At 43.4% G+C, this 21,147-nt stretch overlaps 1 protein-coding gene and 1 pseudogene across 4 annotated transcripts in view; both read right to left on the bottom strand.

Moving 5' to 3' along the window:
• BICRAL (BICRA like chromatin remodeling complex associated protein) overlaps window positions 1–21,147 on the bottom strand; it is a 106,966-nt gene that overhangs the window by 56,534 nt on the left and 29,285 nt on the right. The gene's annotated exons all lie outside the window — the stretch shown is intronic.
• LOC131833984 (collagen alpha-1(I) chain-like) lies at window positions 12,575–20,929 on the bottom strand (annotated as a pseudogene).

The raw sequence follows: 21,147 nt of genomic DNA, 5'->3' as shown, positions 1-21,147 counted from the left end.
ATTTTTCTTCAAGAAAGTACATTAATATAGCATGACATATTAAGCAGTACCATTATAATTTACCATACTAATGATAATGAGGACTGGAGTCAATGATTATTTATTAGGTAAGCCTTGTCCTGGAGTGCTAAGCAAATATAATAATGTCCCAGCTCTCAAGTATTTGATAATCTTATTAAAAAGGTAAGACCTGCATCTGAGATAACTTTCCATACTACAGAAAGCATTAACAGTATACATGAAAATAAACACATTACTAGTATGGAGGTTTATAGTAATACTAAGTCCCTTTTACTAGTAATTGACATACCATGGCACATGAGGTAATAAAAATTTTAATAGCAAGGGCGCCTGAGTGGCTCAGTCAGTTAAACATCTACCTTTGGCTTAGGTCATGATCCCAGAGTCCTAGGATCGAGTCCCATGTCGGGCTCCATACTAAATGGGGAATCTGCTTTTCCCTCTGCTCCTCCCTGATGTGTGCTCTCTTCCTCACTCGCTTTTTCAAATAAAATCTTTAAAAAAATTGTAATAGCTAACATTTACTAAGTACCTTCCCTCTGCCAGGCACTTCAGTTCTAACCCTTCCAACACAATCCTGGCAGGTATGCACTATTACCTTAATTTTTATAGAGATGTAAGATGCTTGTCCAACACTGCAGAGTTTGTAAGTAGCAAGACAGAAGTTTGAACTCAAATCTCTAATTCCCAAGCTTGTGCTGCTTCTCATTGCTGTGGGTGGAAATACCATGATTTTTGGAAGGTTTGATTTCTAGAAAAGTTTTCCATCCCAAAATACAGCAATTGAGAATCTTAAAACATTTTCTCCCACAGCAAAAACCTCGGTATTCCATCAGTTAAAATTTTACAATTTTAAATCAACTAGTTATATGGTATTTTCACTGAGAAAAATGAAGCATATTATATTAAATTGATCACTATAAAAGAGTATACATGAGTAGCAAGAACTGTATTGCAACTGGTCTGTAGAAAGGAGCTTTTGGGAACATGGGCTGAGAGTAGCATTTTACAGTCTTTTCCTTGTAGGACTGCAGGTAAAGAAGTTCTTTAAACAAAAAAGGATGGCAGGGTTCCATAATGAAACGAGTTTGGGAAATGCTACATATTATATATATTTCTTGATAATTCATAATGCATATTAGACCTCTTGCTTGTTAAAACCCAATGTTTCACATGTTGACTTTGCCAGAGCCCTCCTCTTTCCCCCAACTCCACCCTCAACACTTCTTAACTCCCAGAAGGTCTAGAGTAGCTCAGCTGTCCAAAAGAAATGAGTGAGAGCCACATATTGGATTTAAAATTTCCTAGTAGCCAAAATTTTTAAAGTGTAATTAATTTTAATATATTTTATTTAGTACAGAATACCCAGCAATATTTTGGCCTAAATGAAAAAGATTAATAAAGGGGCACCGAGGCTCAGTCAGTTAAGTGTCTGCCTTCATCTCAGGTCATGATTCCAGGGTCCTGGGATAGAACTTTGCACTGGGCTCTCTACTCGGCAGGAAGCCAGTTTCTCCCTCTCCCACTCCCCCTGCTTGTGTTCCCTCTCTCACTTTGTCTCTCTCTGTCAAATAAATAATTAAAATATTTTTTTAAAATTAAAAAAGAAAAATATTAATATAAACATACTTTAATATTTATTTAATCATTCCAACTTGTAATTAGTATAAAACTAATGAGGTAGTTTACATCTTTTTTTTTTTTTTTCCATACAAAGTCTTTAAAACTCTAGGGTGCCTGGGTGGCTCAGTGGGTTAAGCTGCTGCCTTCGGCTCGGGTCATGATCTCAGGGCCCTGGGATCGAGTCCCGCATCGGGCTCTCTGCTCAGCAGGGGCCTGCTTCCCTCCCTCTCTCTCTGCCTGCCTCTCTACCTATTTGTGATCTCTCTCTGTCAAATAAATAAATAAATAATCTTTAAAAAACAAAAAACAAAAAAACTCCAGTGCGGACTTTACACTAGAGCTTATCACAACTGGTGCTAGTCACATTTCAAGTGCTACTGGTCATATATGGCTAGTGGGCGCCATATTGGACAGTCCATGTCTAGAAATGTTTACAGAATCTAGTGTAGGTACAACCTTGGCTTGGGGGTCATTTTCCCCTTGTAAGCTCTTCCAGATAGCCACAAAGTGGAAAACTTTAAGAATTAAGAACTGCTGAAGTAGGGGTACCTGGGTGGCTCAGTGGGTTAAGCCTCTGCCTTCGGCTCAGGTCATGATCTCGGGGGCCTGGGATCGAGCCCTGCACCAGGCTCTCTGCTCAGCAGGGAGCCTGTTTCTCCCTCTCTCTCTGCCTGCATCTCTGCCTACTTGTGATCTCTCTCTTTCTCTGTCAAATAAATAAAATATATATTAAAAAAAAAAAAAAAGGAACAGCTGAAGTTGTATGCGTAATATTTACCCCAATTATTTACATAGGGTTTCTCAGAGGTTTTGTCATTTTTTTGTGTTTTTGTTTGTTTTTTTGTTTTTTACAGGCGGGAAAGGTGGGAGGGGAGTTGCCTTAACCTTATTTTCACTGGCCTGCCAGACGTACATGGGCAGATTTAGTTTGAAATAAGAAAAGAGTTAATCATTAAATAGATAACCCCAGTCTAGCCATTGGACTGAAATAATCCTAATCTAAGAAACAAAGTTAATGTTACACGCCTGTCACACTGTAATATATATTTGTAAAAACAAGTTATTTCTGGCTCATGTGACTCTTGATCTTGGGGTCGTGAATTCAAGCCCCATGTAAAGCTTACTAAAAAATAAAGTAAAATAAAAATGAGTGATTTCTTTCTGTTTGTGTAAAATGACCATAATTATTCCCTGGGGTAAAAATCCAAAAATTAAATTATTTGAAAATAAAAACAAGCAAACAATTTGTTAGAAGGAAACTAAAGCTGATGCTGAGAGCTGGAGTGTTCTCACAGAAGCCTCACATCTGACTCACATCTCCATTTTTATAAACCAGGAACGAAGACTTGTTCTTATCCAGTGGTTCTCAACCACCTGGGGGCTTGTTAAAAATGCACATTCTCAGGCCCATCTCAGTCCTATTGGATCCGGAACTCAAGGGGTGTTAACCAAGCCATCTGCATAATTCTGATATGAACTCAAGTTTGAGAACCTCTAGACCAACACAGAACTAGTACTTAACCATGTTTAACTCCGAAAGCTGTGTATCTGTGTATTTTTTTTTAGAATTTTTTTTTCTGATGGAGGGTGTATACATACCATAAAATCTATCATCTTAAGTATTTTTTTAAGATTTTACTTATTTGGGTTAAGCCTCTGCCTTTGGCTCAGGTCATGTTCTCAGGGTCCTGGGATTGAGCCCCGCCTCGGGCTCTCTGCTCGGTGAGGAGCCTGCTCCCCCCTCTCCCTCTGCCTGCCTCTCTGCCTACTTGTGATCTCTCTCTCTGTCAAATAAAAAAAGAAAATCTTGGGGTGCCTGGGTGGCTCAGTGGGTTAAACCGCTGCCTTCGGCTCAGGTCATGATCTCAGCATCCTGGGATCGAGTCCCGCATTGGGCTCTCTGCTCGGCAGGGAGCCTGCTTCCCTCTCTCTCTCTCTCTGCTTGCCTCTCCATCTACTTGTGATTTCTCTCTGTCAAATAAATAAATAAAATCTTAAAAAAAAATCTTTTTATTTAAGATTGTATTTATTTGAGAGAGAGATGGAGCAAGCCTGATGAGGGAGGCGGGGCAGAGGGAGAGGGAGAAGCAGGCTCCCCCCTGAGCAAGGAACCCGATGTGGGACTTGATGACCTGAGCCAAAGGCAGATGTTTAACTGACTGAGCCACCCAGCCACCCCCATCTTAATTATTTTTAAGTGTACAGTTCAGTGGTATTAAGTACATTTACATCATTGTGCAACTCTCCCACCGGCCGTCTTCTGAAGTCTTCATCTGGAAAACCTGTACACATTTAACATTAATTCCACTCTCCCCCCAGCCCCTGGCAACCACCACTGTACTTTCTGTCCCTATGAATCTGACTCCTCTAGGTACCTCATATAAATGGAATCTAGAAATAGAATCTAGTTTCACTCAACCCCTACAACCACAGAAAGTTTGGAAAGTACAGAAGTGTATAAAGAGGAAAATGAAAATTACTTATGATTCCACTGCCCAGAGGTGTCTGCTATGGACTGAACTATGTCCCTTCCAAAACTCATGTTCGAAACCCTAACCCCCAGTATGACTGGATTTGAAGACAAGGTGTGTGTGTGTGTGTGTGTGTGTGTGTGTGTATTTTTTTTTAAGAGAAGGAGGGAAAGTAGGTCATAGTGGAGGGGCAGAGGGAGAAAGAGAGAATTTATTTTTAAGATTTTATTTAATCATTTGAGAGCAGAGTGACCGAGAGCAGGAGCAGGGGGAGGGGCAGAGGGAGATGCAGACTTCCCGCTGAGGAGGGAGCCAGATGTGGGACCCTGGATTCCAGGACCCTGGAATCATGACCTGAGCTGAAGGCAGATGCTTAACTGACTGAGCCACCCAGGTGTCCCAAGAGTGAGAATATTTTCTTTTTTTTAAAATATTTTATTTATTTATTTGACAGACAGAGAGCACAAGTAGGCAGAGAGGCAGGCAGAGAGAGAGGAGGAAGCAGGCACCCTGCTGAGCAGAGAGCCTGATTGGGGGGGGGGGGGCCCTCTATCCCAGGATGCTGGGATCATGACCTGAGCTGAAGGCAGAGGCTTTAACCCACTGAGCCACCCAGGTGCCCCCCAAGAGTGAGAATCTTAAGCAGACTCCCTGCACAGTGTGGAACCCGACTTGGGGCTTGATCCCAGGACCCCGAGATCATTACCTGAGTCAAAATCAAGAATCGGATGCTTAACTGACAGAGCAACCCAGGCGCCCCAAGGCTGGTGCTTTTATAAGAGGAAGGGACATCAGAGCTCAGGTGAAGACACACGGAGAAAAAGCGGTCTGCAAATGAGGAAGAGGGCCCTGCAGGGATGCAGATGTTGGACTACCCACCCTTGAGAACTGTGAGAAAATAAACTTCAGTTGTTTAGGCCACCCATAAGCCTTTGGTATTTTGTTATGGCATCCTGAGCTGATACCATAGAACATGATCTTTCAGTCTTCTTCGTTAGTACATTTTTACATTTAAGGCACATTTTTATATGTAAATGAAATCAAAACCCATATGCCTTGGTTTTTTTTTTTTTTTTTTTTTTACTTTACCAGCATTTTCTAAATCTGTGTTCTGCAGAACAGTGTTCAGCAGGACCTTAATTTTGGGCAACTGGGTTTTAAAATGACATTACGTTTCTGCTGCTACATTTCTCAGAAGCTTTTCTGTACTAAACTGGGAATATCAAGATGGCAATCTGTTAGATTTGATCTCTAAATATTTGGGGGGAAATTCTGCATTACATCTCCTGCTGTTTTGATATACTACTGGATAACTAATAGGAATTTCAAGGGGCAATGCCCAGTCTTAGACAGAAATACTGGTTGACAGGAATAATTCACTTTAGAAAAGAGTTCACTTCAGTTCCTAAAGGAACCATTCATTCACTGGTAGCAGACATGTCTAATGAAACACTGTTTTAATGTTACTTTTCATAGCAATAATAATTTTAAATAGCAGTGATAGCTGAGACCCACATGGGTCAGGCACTATGTAAACCTTTATATGCATGATCTCATTTGATGCTTACAAACTTCCTTGGAATGGGAAGTTCTCGATCCAGAGGGAGAAACTGGGCACATTCCTTCAGGGAGGTTATATAATTTACTCAAAGACAGCACAGAAAGGAAAAGAGCGAGGGGTGGAACCCGAATCTGTCTGGTTCCAAAGCTATTATTAACTACAATGCTTCTTTCTTTTTAAGTCGCACCAATGCCTTGTTTGAAAACTCTTATTTTTTTAACATGTAAGGGAAAAATTCATATGCTTGGACTTGGCATTTAGTGCATTTCACAAACTGATTCCAAAGTCCCTTCCCAGCCTTCCTTTTCCCCCTCTTTCCTTCCTCTTTTACAAACTTCTCACTCCATCAAAGAACCTTCCTCACTGTCTTACCCCTTTCTTACTCTCCTCACCTAATTTAGTTCCTTCCCACCTAACTTCCTCTACGTATGCCATCTTCTTGTGGTCAAAAAATTCCTCCAGGCTTCAGCTCAAATTCCACTTTCTATATGTAACCCTTGACTGCTCATTCTCTTCTGCTCCACATCCATCAAGAAAGCCCCTTGGCAGCACTTCCAAAATAGATCAGAATCTAACCACGTACCACCCTCTACTGCCATCGCCCTGATCCATGTCATCATCATATCCCATGTGGTCTGCTTTTATTCTTTTACCCCCTACAATCCCAACCTCCTGAGTAATACCTTTAAAACATAAGCCAAGGGGCCCCTGAGTAGCATAGTCCATTAAGTGTCCGACTCTTGGTTTTGGCTCAGGTCATAATCTCAGGGACATGGAATCAGGCTCCATGCTCAGTGTGGAGTCTATTAAGGTTTCTCTCTCTCCCTCCCCTTATGCCCCAACCCGTGCTGGTTCGCGATCTCTCTGTAAAATAAATGAATCTTAAAAAATAAAATAAAATAAAATAAAACATAAGCCCACAGAGCCTCCAATGAATCCCCGCTTTCTTCACTGTAAAAAACAAAGTCCTTTCCTACACTCAACTGTGGATACCCGCAAAGCCCTACACAACTACTCTCTTGGCCTCCCAACCCCTCTGCCCCCCCGCTCTGATTCTATCCCTTGCTGACTTGTCATGCCCTGAACTTACTTGGGATGCTCATGTCTCAGGTCCTTTGCACTGGCTGCTCTCTGCCTGGAATGCGGTTCCTTTGGATATCACCAGGCTTGTCCCTTACTTCAAGTCTCTGCTCAGATGGCGGATCCATGACCATGACCACCTTCCCATTCCCCAGCACTCTACATTTTCCTTATCTTGACTTATTTTCTTTCCTGTAACTTACTACAGTGTTTACCTGGGTTTACTGTCTGTCTTCTTATGAGAGAAGGGCCTTGGTCTTTTGTTCATTGAGGGATCTGGGAGCCCAGAATGGCACCTGGCCCAGGTTAGCCCAATCATCGCTGAATGCAGGAGCACAATGCTCTCCCACACTTTGAAGGCTCTCCTTTGCTCTCATTCGTACCACTCACTTGGCACTTCCCATACACCATTGTGTCTTTTTCTGTGCGCACCTACTATTCACCTAGCTAGATTATGTGTTCCTGTAACCTCTAAGTGCCCTGTACAAAATCAGCATTTAACAAATATTTGATGATGACATCAGTGCAGTGCCTTTTTCTTTCAGAGCAGATAGAGTAATATTTCCTCAAAAGATTCATTTTTGACATTCCATTTAGAAAAGAAGCATTCTAGAAAGCTGTATAAGAAAAATTTAGAATATATACTTTAAAAATTATTTATTTATTTATTTATTATGCCAGAGAGACAGACAGCACAAGCAGGGGGAACAGCAGGCAGAGGGAGAAGCAGGCCTTCTACTGAGCAAGGAGCAAGATGTGGGAGTCGATCCCAGGACCCTGGGATCATGACCTTAGCTGAAGGCAGATGCTTAACCGACTGAGCCACCCAGGCATCCCTAGAATATATACTTCTTCTTTTTTTTTTTTTTTTAAGATTTTATTTATTTATTTGACAGAGAGAGATCACAGCAGGCAGAGAGGCAGGCAGAGAGAGAGGAAGGGAAGCAGGCTCCCTGCTGAGCAGGGAGCCCGATGTGGGACTCGATCCCAGGACCCTGAGATCATGACCTGAGCCGAAGGCAGCGGCTTCACCCACTGAGCCACCCAGGCGCCCAACTTCTAAATTAATCTTAAAAGGATGTATTTTATTCGCACACGCGCGCGCGCGCGCACACACAGACACACACACACACACATCCATTTCATGCTCTGAAAGGAAAATATGTGCTTTGTGACTTTTACAGCATCTTATAACCTGAAGACATTCTTGAGAGTCAAGCTTAAGTAATGTTTTCACAGGCAATATGAAACACAGAACATACTTTAAATGAGAATTATGAGTTGGAAAATTATGTAACATGTGACAAAAATTAAAAGTTAATGTCAAATAGGTTTAATGTCATTTTCTGATCTAATGACAGCAGAAACTGGCTGGGAGAATTTCACTGTATTGAAGAAAATTGTTCTATAAAATAATTTATCTAAATTTATATTATACAGTTATTTAGAGAACAGAAGTATTCACCTACACAAACACTTGAGCCTACTCTACATTGTGCCTGTTGTGCTGCATACACAACATGTGTGTTTCTGAAAACCTCTGGAGACAACTTTGTAACATTAGCTGCAGATCTTTTCCTTAACTTGACTGCAGGGCCTGCACAATTCCCTCTGTGAGGGGGTGGGGAGCTCTGTAAACAGACTCCTGCAGGACATATGGTAATTTCTTAATTGACTGTATGACTAATTTAACTCTAAAATTTGAACATGGCTTTGCAAATGAAAAAAGCATATATAGCAATATATTTGTACTTGGAAAATACCATCAAAAAGATAAGCAGATTTTCTTTGGGATGCATTAGGTGTTTCACGTGGCATAATGTCAACTTCACATACCTAGGTATGTGAAGGTCCTCCCTAACCCCCCCCTTTTTTTCAAATGGCAGGGTTACCCAATTTTTATTTCTCTTTGTATTACTCTCTCTGGACATTTACTTTCAGATTGTTTTATCTACATGATATATGCTATAACAGAAAAATAGTAAGGATATCACATGCTGTATAAAGTCAGATAAGTAAAACGGTTTTAAAATTTGAAAATAAAAATCTTGAGGTCTACGGATAGAAGCAGCTCCAAACATATCCAGTTGTAAATACTCATCTTTTAAGTGTGATCACACCTAGAGAAAAGGATTTGGGCTCTCGTGGATCTCTCCAATCCTGAGATTCTCACAGATCTAGAGAATCAGAATACAAATAGGAAGAATAAAGTGACCTATTTCTAAATATATTTCTTTGCACTTCTAGGAAATGCCAGAGTTAAAACCAATCTAAATATAGCAGCATTCATTTTTATTTTAAATCCTAGAAGAAGTACTTCCAAATCAAAACCACACAAAAATAACTTTTACTCTCAGTAATCAGGAGAAAAAAAAAAATCTGATTTTTTTGTGTGTGGGTAAACAGTCTCTACATGGAAATTTTAAGACATTTCTCCACTATAAAAAAAAAATATATATATATATATATATATATATATATATATATATATATATATATAGTATTCTACTTCTTTGGTTAGTTCCAGTTTAAAAAAAATTTTTTTTGCTCTAGAAAACTTTCTTCGATGTGAATTCTAACTTTGTATGTAACAAATGTGTTTGTCAAACACAAAGATTTTAATCTCTCAAAATGGCATCCAGGTTTCTTCAGTTCTATTGTTTATCGAGAAATGATTTTTTTTTTTTAAGATTTTATTTATTTATTTGACAGATAGAGCTCACAAGTAGGCAGAGAGGCAGGCAGAGAGTGAGGGGGAAGCAGGCTCCCCGCCAAGCAGAGAGCCCCATGCAGGGCTCAATCCCAGGACCCTGGGATCATGACCTGGGCTGAAGGCAGAGGCTTACCCCACTGAGCCACACAGGCACCCCAGAGAAATGAATTTTTTTAAAAAGATTCCTTTTTTTTTTCTTTTTAAAGATTTTATTTATTTATTTGACAGAGATCACAAGTAGTCGGAGAGGCAGGCAGGGGTGGGGGGGAAGCAGGCTCCTGCTGAGCAGAAAGCCCAATACAGGGCTCGATCCCAGAATCCGGAGATCATGACCTGAGCTGAAGGCAAAGGCTTTAACCCACTGAGCCACCCAGGTGCCCTTTAAAAGATTTTCTGAAGTGAATTCTATACCCAGTATGGGGCTTGAACTCACAACCCTGAGATCAAGTCACATGCTCTACTGACTGAGCCAGTCAGGCACAATGAAAAATGATTTTTGGGGAAAAAAAAAAAAAATATATATATATATATATACACATACATATATATATATATATATATATATATATATATATATATATATACTACCCTAATTTATTTTATATTTATAAAACTACCAGTTTTACTCTACTGAAGCTAGACTTATTCAATAACTATGACTTTTTTTTTTAATTCACGGGAAATGCTTAGGGCTTTAAAACTTATTGCTAAAAATAAGTTTTATTGGGAGTGGCCCTAACAGTAAAAAATTTCCTAGGAGCACCAAACAATTCTAAAACAAAAATTTAACCAGAAAAAAGATAAGCTGATTTATCTTTTTTTTTTTTTTTAAGATTTTTATTTATTTGACAGACAGAGATCACAGGTAGGCAGAGAGGCAGGCAGAGAGATGAAGGGAAGCAGGCTCCCTGCTGAGCAGAGAGCCTGATTCGGGGCTCCATCCCAGGACTCTGGGATCATGACCTGAGCCGAAGGTAGAGGGTTTAACCCACTGAGCCACCCAGGCGTCCCCAAGCTGATTTATCTTTTAAAAACAGGAGTCATATCTGAAATATATTGCAAGCAACTTTTTTTTTGTTGTTGTTAAGATTTTATTTATTTAGGGGAGCCGGGGTGGCTCAGTAGGTTAAGCCTCTGCCTTCAGCTCAGGTCATGATCTCAAGGTCCTGGAATCGAGCCCCGCATCAGTCTCTCTGCTCGGTGGGGAGCCTGCTTCCCTCAGTCTCTGCCTGCCTCCCTGCCTACTTGTGGTCTCTCTGTCAAATTTAAAAAAACAAAACAAAACAAAGATTTTATTTATTTGAGAGAGAGAGAGAGAGAGTGCACAAGCAGTGGGAGCAGCAGGCAAAGGGAGAGGGAGAAGCAGGCCCCCTGTGGAGCAGGGAGCCCAATGAAGCGGAACCGGATTCCAGGACCCTGGGATCTTAAACTGAGCCAAAGTCAGATGCTTAACCAACTGAGCCACCCAGGCGCCCCTGCAAGAAACTTGAAGGATGGTTGACTCTGATACATAAAATAGCAGTCTTCTTACTCCTTAGTTATAGTCAAAATATTTACAGTCCACATGACAAATTTTGAAATTCTCTCTGATATTACACTTACCACAAGATTTTGAAATTCTTCATCTCCCCAACCAAGGCTTCCCACTAATATGTAGTGCTACTATGTTGGTTTTCATTGGGCAAGGAGGAAAATTCTAGTCAGTGCTTGCAGCCTTGCATGAAGAGCTCACACACTACTGCAAACTGCTGGGTGAGTGGCGTGAGGCTCAAAAGCTGCAGGTCAGCCCTGATGAACTCAAATCTACAGTGAGAATGTTACATGATCTTTTCACTCTTGCGGCCTCTCAGGGCTAAGCTTTCTTGCACAGTCAAAAAGAAAAAAAATTACTTTTGACATGTGATCTTACTGGCCCCACTTAGTAAATGTGTCTTACACTCAATCTACAGTATGGACTCTTTAAAAGAACATTTCCTTAAAGTGAATCACACTTTGAGCGTTTTAAATACTTTTTCCCCCAAATCTGTACTTCTAATTACTGTGCTTACATCGACATTCCAAGCAAGGGAACAACTTGAGCTGCACTGTATCATCTTTAATTAAGGTCCTAAGTGTTCTCTTTTCTGATTAGGATTTTTTTTAAGTGAAAGATATGATTCATAATCTCTGATTGCTACCAAATATAGAGCTAAAATGGTCCCCATGTTTGACTCACCACACTATGCAAATAAAAACTGAATAATCTGCCGAAGGAGTAGAATGACTGCTTTGACCTAGAATTTAACTATTACCATAAGTTTTTTTGTTTTTTTTATTATAGTTTATCGATAAAAACACTCCTTTTCCCTATTCTTCCTACTGACCTAACAGTCATCCAATTTTAAGATATTAAAATGTTTAGCAGGGGGGCACCTGGGTGGCTCAGTGGGTTAATCCTCTGCCTTCGGCTCAGGTCATGAACCCCACATCAGGCTCTCTGCTCAGCAGGGAGCCTGCTTCCTCCTCGGTCTGCCTGCCTCTCTGCCTGCTTGTGATCTCTCTCTCTCTGTCAAATAAATAAATAAAATCTTTAAAAAAAATGTTTAGCAGGCAGCCATCTGTAGATTAAATTTATACACAGGCTTGATATCAATGGCAAAATGTATGCTGCACGGATCTACGGTTTGTATTCAAATCCTAGCTCTGACCCTTAGTAAAGCAACCTTGGGTAAGTTATTTATCCTTTGTAAACCTCAGTTTTATATCTATAAAATACTTTTTAAATAACTCTCAAAACCCACCTCCAGAGTTACTGTAAGAATTTAATGATATTAAACATCTATTAGGGCCTGAAATAATGTTAAGGTCTAACAAATATTATTTCTCTTTCCCTCCATTTTCTTCCTTATGAAAATGTTTCAATTACGGATCAGGACATAAAACACAATTTCTGATGATGCAAGGAAGCATCTTGGATTTTGGCTGAACTGAGGTAAGTCTTTTCTAAAAAGATAGCACTTTTTCATGCCTCTCATTCCCTCACATTCTCACATTCAGGGTTTTTATTTCAGGTAATATAGGTGATTAATGTGTTTGCAAGGCAGCCAAAGAACCCACAAAACCAGAAAATGTTCAACTTTACAACTTTATTAAGAAGAAATTTATCATTAAGTCACAACGAGATAAAGTCGATGAGCATTAAGGGGAAGGGGAAACTGGATTTAAGATCTGGTACAGTGAGGCCCCAGGATCTCTTCCTGAGTGCAAGCACAAAGGAGGTAAGGAAAAGAAAAAAAAGAGAGAGATCAAAGCCCCCACCTGTTTCTCCCCCAGACCTCTTCCATTTTCCCATACAACATGTGGACCCACCCTTGAGCTCTCCTGAACTGCACTACAGAGGGGCAAGCCATCCCCAGCAGAGCCACAGCCTGGGCAGTCCCAGGAGGTACCACATACGATTCCATTGTAGGGCCTTCCTTTGAAGTCTACATCCCGTTCCTTTTCTGTCAGCACTCCCACTTTCCCACACTGATTTAACAAACCCTCCTTCTATGCCATCCTCCTCACTTACTGTATTTTCCATTTCTACTCTAGAGCATTATGGACCACGGAATCTTGCCCTGCAGATGGATCTGGTATGTTACTTAATTTGATGCTGCCTCCTAACAGCCAAGTACCATTTCTTTGGTCCATTTCCCTCCACATCTGATACATTCCACAAATTTCCTCCTCTCTCCTTAAACTCAAAGCCTTTTGCCTCTGCCCCTGACAAATGACCTTGTTCTCTTCTCAATGGAGACCACAGACATCTATACCCTGTTCTCCTTTTCTCTAATTTCACTTTACTGTTACTCTGTAGGCGAGCTGGGAACAGGGGACCTTATGAAAAGGTCAATGACATCACTCAGAGAAAAGAATTCAGACAGGGAGGTTGAGGGGAGTGCTACACGCTTTCACTTGGTATTGTTTGAATCTTTTTTCTTTTTAAATATTTTATTTATTTGACAGAGATCACAAGTAGGTAGAGAGAGAGAGGGGAAGCAGGCTCCCTGCTGAGCAGAGAGCCCCATGCGGGGCTCCATCCCAAGACCCTGGGATCATGACCTGAGCTGAAGGCAGAGGCTTTAACCCACTGAGCCACCCAGGCACCCCAGAATCTTTAAAAAATGATTTTCCATGGGGCGCCTGGGTGGCTCACTCGGTTAAGTGTCTGACTCTTGGTTCTGGCTCAGGTTTATATGATCTCAGGGTCATGAGATCCAGCCCCAAGTCAGGTTCTGGCTCTGAACTCATCTGCTTGAGATTCTTTCCCCCTTCCTTGCCCTTGTTGCATAGGTGTATGCTCTCGCTCTCTCTCAAAACAAATAAAAATCTTTAAAAAATCATTTCCCTAATACTTATTTTCTCCCTCCTTGCCTGTGATCTTTTTTTTTTTTTTTTTTTTAAATCACCCATAGAGATCAGAATGTAATAAGGCACTGTAGATCTCAACCTATCTGGAAAAACTTTCCCTTTGATTATTCTACCTGGGTTGTCAAACCCAGTTGACAACTAGTCAGCAAATGTTAATTGAGTGCTTGGTTTGTTTTAAATGCTATGCTGAAGGGCCAGAACAAGTCACTGAAAAGGGAAAGAAAAAATATAAGGTTTCATGGTCCCACTCCAGAATCTCTAGGTAACTGTTCTGCATACACAAGATTGGGACCATGATAAGTGGCGATGCTCTCCCTAGCCCCAGGAATTTGAGATTCGATTTTTAAAGCTACTTTCTTCTACAGAAAATACAGTATTCTGCAAAGAGTCAAAGGCAGTGTGCGAATAACATCTCTACCTGCCACAAAATGTTTTGATGCTAACTCATTTTTATTGTGGTAAAATACACGTGGTTCTCACCTTTACGTGTATGGCTCGGGGGCCTTCTGTCCATTCACCCTGCGGAGTGGCTGCAGCCACTACCTGACTTCAGGATTTTTCAGCAGTTCACCTTGACATTCTGTACCCATTAACTCATTTTTTTATTAACCAAGACTGATCTTCATGGTTTACCCTCATGGCCCCCACCCCCATTCTCTTGATTTCCTACCAGCGAACACTCCAAGGTTCCTCATTTTAATTGCCCCCTGCACCCACCTTCAGGTCCCTATCTTCTCTCTTCTGTCACACCAGGGTTGAGGGGGTAGGGGGGATTCCAATTCTGGTCAAACCAATCCCCTGCCTGCTCTTGCCTTCCCTTTAACAGGTGGAGGTCACTGGTGTAAACCACTCAACTACCTGGATGGACTGGTTTCAAATTCAGACTCGAGAGCCTGGACTCACAGCCAGACAGTCCTGTGAGCAACAGTCCTACCTTGTTTCCCAGTGACTGACTTCACAGTTCTGCTGCCCAAGGCGAGGAGTCCTTCTAACCTGAAACCATCCCCATCACTCCTTCCTTAACTGCTGGCCATGCCTGAGACTTCACTGAGAACACAGGACCTAAAGCCCTGTCTTCTACGCTCAATTCATACATGTCCTTGCACAGCACCCATGTTCTCTGCCTTCTCTTCTGCTCAAGCTGTCTTGCTCCCACCAAAGGCAAACCTTCTTGTGTTCTGAGTAGCTTCTCACCTCAAGAATTCTGCACCTTTGGTAGTATTCTCTCTCTTCTCTGTAATAGGCTCTCCCTCCCTATTAGATATTCCCATTAGTCTATTTATTTATTTATTTATTAAAGATTTTATTTTATTTATTTGACAGAGAGATAGAGAACACAAGTAAGCAGAACAGCAGGCACAGGGAGAGAGAGAAGCAGGCTCTTTGCTGAGCAGGGAGCTCGATGCGGGACTCAACCCAGGACCCTGGAATCACGACCTGAGCTGAAGGCAACCCCTCAACCAACTGAGCCACCCAGGTGCCCCCCACCATTAGTCTATTTTAAAACGCTCTTCTATTCCCCATGATTTAAAAGGAAGCATATCTTTGACCCCACCTCCCTCTCCAGCCTCTGCTGTGCTGTCGCTCTTCTCACCTTACAGTGAGACTTCACCAACAAGTGGGCTCCGTTCACCTCACCGCATCCCATTCTCAGTGCATTCCAATTTGGCTTCCAACCCCATATGCCACAGAAATTACTTGTCAAACAGCCACCTCCATGTTGCCAAATCTTAGTGGTCACTTTTTCATCCTTACTGTTCTTAGCAGCATTTGGCAGAGCCCATTCCTTCTTTCTTGAAAAGAATAATACACTCTTTCACATTCAGAGCTAAACCTTCCCCGTCTCTTTTGTCCAACCTTGAGCCACTGGACGTGTTTTACGGTTTAATGTTAAGGCTTCCCGGATCACAAACGATCTCAACCAGTTCTACGACATGCCATCTGTACCGCTAGTGACTCCCACAATTTAAGTCTACTCCTATCAGTCCAATTTGTATATCCACTGCCTAGCTGACATACCATTTGGATGCCTTGCAAGTATCTCAAAAACGTAACAGGCTCCACAAGGAGCTCTTATTACTCACCCATTCCTGCCTTTTCCTTCAGTCTTCTCCACCAGCAAATGGCACCGTCAGCCACCAAGGCTTAGGCTAGAACCCTGAAGGCTTCCTTGATTCTTCCTATCTCCACAGCCAACCCATTAAGTAAATACTTCTAATTTTGGAGCCGGCCATCCACTTTGCTCCATCCCCACTGCCACTGGATTTGCCCAAGGTACCATCAATTTTGAACTGGCCACTGCAATGGCCTCCTAACTCCCCTGACTTCCTTCCTTGTTCCACAGAGGGGCAGTGACTGTTGAAAACAAAAACATCGAGGCCCTAATGAAAGCCCTTCAATAGCTTGTCATTTTGAATAACATAAACCTCCAAACTCCTTGTACAGCTTCATACAGGAAACCCCAGAAGCGCTCTCAACTTCCATCTCATTCCATTCTCCTCTTACCTCTCTCTGTTCTAACACCCATGCCCTTCTGGGCCTTCCAGGTCTTTGCACTGGTTCACAGGCTAGCTCTGTCTCCCCAGCTTCTTGTGGCTAGCACAGGCTCAAGCTTTAAGCCTCAGCTCAAATAACACCTCTTCAAAGGGATGCATCTTGACTCTCACTAGCCAAGACATCCATTCCCCATACCACGCTCTTTTAGATCTACCACCAACTTACTAACTTTTTACAGGTTTCTTAATCTGTAATCATCTTGATTATCAGTATTTAACTTATTTCCTGTCTTCCCCACTATACCATAAATTCCATGAAGGCAGAGATCTCACCTGTCTTGAATTCCACCAAAGGCTATTTTATTTTTTATAAATTATTTATTTTTAAAGTAACCTCTACACCCAGTGAGGGGTTTAGACTCACGACCCCAAGATCAAGATGATCTTGATGACTGAGGTCTACCGACTGAGCCAGCCAGGCAACCCCAATAAAGGCTACTTTAAAATAAAGACGCTACGCCTCCTGTCTAAGCAGGTTTATTTTAGATTTCCCCTCCTTTCAAGCTTCACTGGATTTTAGTTAAACAATATAATTACTCTGGCATTTACCAAGAGACACGATGGGAGGAAAAGAACACAGGACAGTCAAAGCCGGGACCTCCACCCTCCTACTAATCTGGACTGGACTCGAACTGCACACAGGTATTCAACAGGTGTTCCTGATAAAAATTTTCAAATGTGAAAGGAAAGAAAAATGGAGACGTATGCAAAGATAATATAATTTTGTCATCTGCATCAAAAATCAGTTTTTAACCATTCCCCCTAGCAATTACTAAACACAACAGGGCTTCGAAAACACAAAATAAGTATATATGGTTCTTGCGGCAGAGAAGTTAATGATTTCATCACTGACTTCGTTCTCTCTCATTTTGGTCAGGTCAGTTATTCATTCAGTTATTCATCATCTGCTCTGGATGTTTCTTCCTGACCTTCTGTGTCCTAAATGCATACTCTGTTCTTGAAAGAGTCTCACATTTAGAATAATTTCACCATCCTAGGTCCCGAAAAATACCTTCACAATTCAAAATTCTGAAAAAAATCCTTCCTTCCAAGGACTTACGTCTAGGTTTCCCCCACCCCAGGATCTTTTCTACCCTATTCCCAATTTCTATCTCAATCCTAGATTCAATTCTATTCTTGTTCCACAGCTATCTAGACTAAACTAGATGGCCCAGCTAGACCTAGATGCCTGCGTGCTTAGTAACTTCTCAGCAGAATGAGATACACTTTTGAAAATGTACTGAGATTTCAAAGGCTTAGACTAGGCAAACCTTTCTCTAAGAAAATTGTTTCAATAATCTGATTAACAGGGGTGCCTGGGTAGCTCAGTGGGTTAAGCCTCTGCCTTTGGTTCAGGTCATGATCTCAGGGTCCTGGGATCGAGCCCCACAAGGGGCGCTCTGATCAGCAGGGAGCCTGCTTCCTCCTCTCTCTGCCTACTTGTGATCTGTCAAATAAATAAAAATTTAGGAAAAAAAAAATCTGATGAACAGCAGCCAGAGAAAAATGAACTTGAGAATGAGCAATAAACTTTGAAACTTGAAACGATATGGGTTTCAAGTCTCACTCCGATTCAAAAAAGAGCCAGCAGCACAGTGTAGTACAGTGATATTCCCAATCCACATCTATCACAGTGGAATCACCTGGAGAGCTTTGGAACAATAGACTCACATCGTCAGTTTTAGGGGGTGCTGGGTGGGCCAGAATTTCAAAATTGGGAGTTAGGGGCTTGGGAAAGTTGAAAGTCAGCTTAAAACTGAGACTGCCTAACACAAGAGATGTTTTGAATGAACATACACACACACACAAACCCAACTGGCCTTAACAAATAATGGGGAAAAACATGATGTAACAAATCTTTATTTAAAAATCTCTCCCCCCAGTTTGCTTCTGAAACTCAGATTTGGGACACCACAGGGGCAGAACCAAGAACGTGGCTTTTGGAATCCAATGGCAATTTTACCATTTAAAATGGCAAGACCTTGGAGCGCCTGGGTGGCTCAGTGGGTTAAAGCCTCTGCCTTCGGCTCAGGTCATGATCTCAGGGTCCTGGGATGGAGCCCCACCCCACATCAGGCACTCTGCTCAGTAGGGAGCCTGCTTCCTCCTCTCTCTCTGCCTGCCTGCCTACTTGTGATCTCTGTCAAATAAATAAATAAAATCTTTTTTAAAAAATAAATAAAATGGCAAGACCTAGAACAATTTGTGTATCTAGGTGAACACTAGTTCCTTCTCTAGTATAAACAGATAATAAAACCAGTACTGCAGGACTGCTATAAATAGGAGTTAAATAATGCACCAGGCACAAACTTGCAGCAGTGTTCAAAACACGGTAGGTCTTATTACCATGCCTAAAACAGCCACTATATACATTGTGTTTGTATGTGCAAGGACACACCTACTGTTGCCACTATGTTACTTTCACCCAATAGAAGTTAACTACTTACTTTCCATCTCTGTAGACTCCTAAAGAGATCAGTTTTAGGGACTTGTTTCCTCCTCCCAATATTCTTTTCAGTAACAACTGAAAACAGTTAAAACCCACACACATCTCTTCATACAGCTCTAAGAACAGATAAATACTTGTATGGGTGGTTTTAAGGAAACAGGGTGTCAGGGAACTGAAAAGCCTTATTATACTCATGGGAAAGAACAGACACAAACAGTGCAGGGGTTTTTTTAGAAAGGAAAAGGGGGAAAGTCTGAGTTTCAAAGCGAGTTTAATTTTTCCGATCAGAGTGCTAACGAACTGTTCTAAGTCGCTGCCATTTGGAATAATTAAGATGAAAGCCAACAAGATGTTTCAAATCACTGGAACCCATAACCTTCCCACAGTTTGACTGGATCAATGTCTCCCCAGGGCTGTTTTATAATAATGCAACTAAAGAAAGAAAACTAAGGTAGGGTGCCTATAGAGAACCGTGTCACCAGAAGGTAGACACTGTCCTCGACTTCTTGCAATTTTATGACCTGGTTTGACTTTATTCTTGAAAACTAACTGGAAGAGGATGAAAAGAAAGCCTCCGTGCCCTGCCCCCTGCCAGGTCTGGGAAGACAAAGCCGTCCAGTTTCAAGTCCTAGGAAAGAGGACGAGAACACCCCCCCCTCCAATTTTGACCGGAGGGGGACGCGGACTCAAAGGGGGAACCCACCAGCTGCAAGGCCCGACCCCCGGCCCCCTTTTTGCTCAAACACAAGCGCTAAGGCTCCAGACGCCGCCGGACCCGGCCGCCTCGCCTTTTGGGTCTGGAGGTCTGAGGAAGACCAAGGCTACGCGGCCTCGGCCCCATTTACACACCCCCACACCCCGAGCGAAGCTCCCCGTTGCCCCCGACCTCCCCGCGCCCCGGCCGGCGAAGCGTCCACGAAGGGCGCCGCCCGAGCCGCCAGGGAAGATGGCGCCCGCGGAGCAACTGCGCCACCAGCCCTGGCGAAGGGCCAGGCCCAGCGCCATCTTAGCGCCTTCCAGCCGCACCCCCCCAAAGATCCCACATTCGGGGCGACTCGGGGGGCGCGAACCGCGTCGGGCCCGCGCGCTCTCGGCCAAAACAGGGTCGCCACGGCCTCTCGTCTCTTCGGCCGGCCACGCGGGCCCGGCAAGAGGCCCCTGGCTGGGCCGCGGGTCCTCGGCGCGGCGCGGGGGCTCGTCCGGCCGGGCCGCGGGTCCTCGGCGGAGCTTCGGGGCCAGGCGGCGAGGCGACGGGGCAGGGCCCGTCCGCGGCGGGCGCGCGCCGGTCACTGGGCCGGACCGGGCCCCGCCTGGGACGCGCGGCCGGCTCCGAGCTCTCGCCGCGGCCGCCCGCACGAGCGGCGGGAAGAAGGAAGCCGGGATGAAGAAGAAAGCCGGTCCCCGCCGCCGCCTCTCTCCCCACCCTCTCCCCTCCCCCTCCCGAGACGCGGGGTCCATTTTGCCGAGAAGAAAGAAAATGCGATTCACACCCAAAAGCTGCCGAGAGAGAAAAGAAATGAGGGGGGGAAAACCGAGGGGAGGAGATTGGAAAAGCTTATTTTTCTTCCTCGCCCGCCGTCACTCCTGGCCCTCCCTGCCCCCTGCTCGCGGCCTCGCCGCGCCGTCCTCCCCTTGCCGAGCCCCGCTCCCTCCTTCCCGGCTCCCGGCGGCTCCGGGGGGCGGAAAACACACTCACACTCGCGCACACAACTAATTTTAAACCGGCTCAATCAATGAGTCATTAAAAGGCTTCCCTCCCCTCTCCTCCCCACCACCAACCGCCACGCCACCCCCCTTCCCAGGCTCTCCCTCTCCCCGCTCCAGAAATTTGCATCCGCGGAAAAGGGAAAAAAAAAAAAAAAAGGCGCCGAGGCCCCCACCCCGCCGAGGCGCCCCCAGCCCGGCCCCGCCGCCCCCTGCCCGCCCGCGCCCCCGCCCGAGACACTGAACTTGGTCTTCCCGGGGCCCGGGCGGCGCTGGGAAAGGCATAAACACTCGATTCCCCTTTTCTCCGTGTCCATTAAACATCCACCCACCACCACCATCACCCACCCACAAACCCACCCCCCCCCCCAAAAAAAAACACAGCCTTAGCCAATAGCTCTCTGGGCTGAAACCTAATATCCTGGTTTTGGCAACTCGGTGTTTAATTTGCTCCTCTTTCTTTTCTGTCTGTCTGGAGATAGATCTCCAGCCCCCCCCTCCCTCGCTTTTCCCCTCCCCGAAGGAAAGAGGCAGAGGAAGGAGGTTGTGTGTGTTTTTTTTTTCTCCTTGAAATTTTT

Source organism: Mustela lutreola, chromosome 6, assembly GCF_030435805.1.
Source record: "Mustela lutreola isolate mMusLut2 chromosome 6, mMusLut2.pri, whole genome shotgun sequence".
In the NCBI taxonomy this organism is placed as follows: Eukaryota; Metazoa; Chordata; class Mammalia; order Carnivora; family Mustelidae; genus Mustela; species Mustela lutreola.
This window is presented reverse-complemented; position numbering and strand designations above follow the sequence as displayed.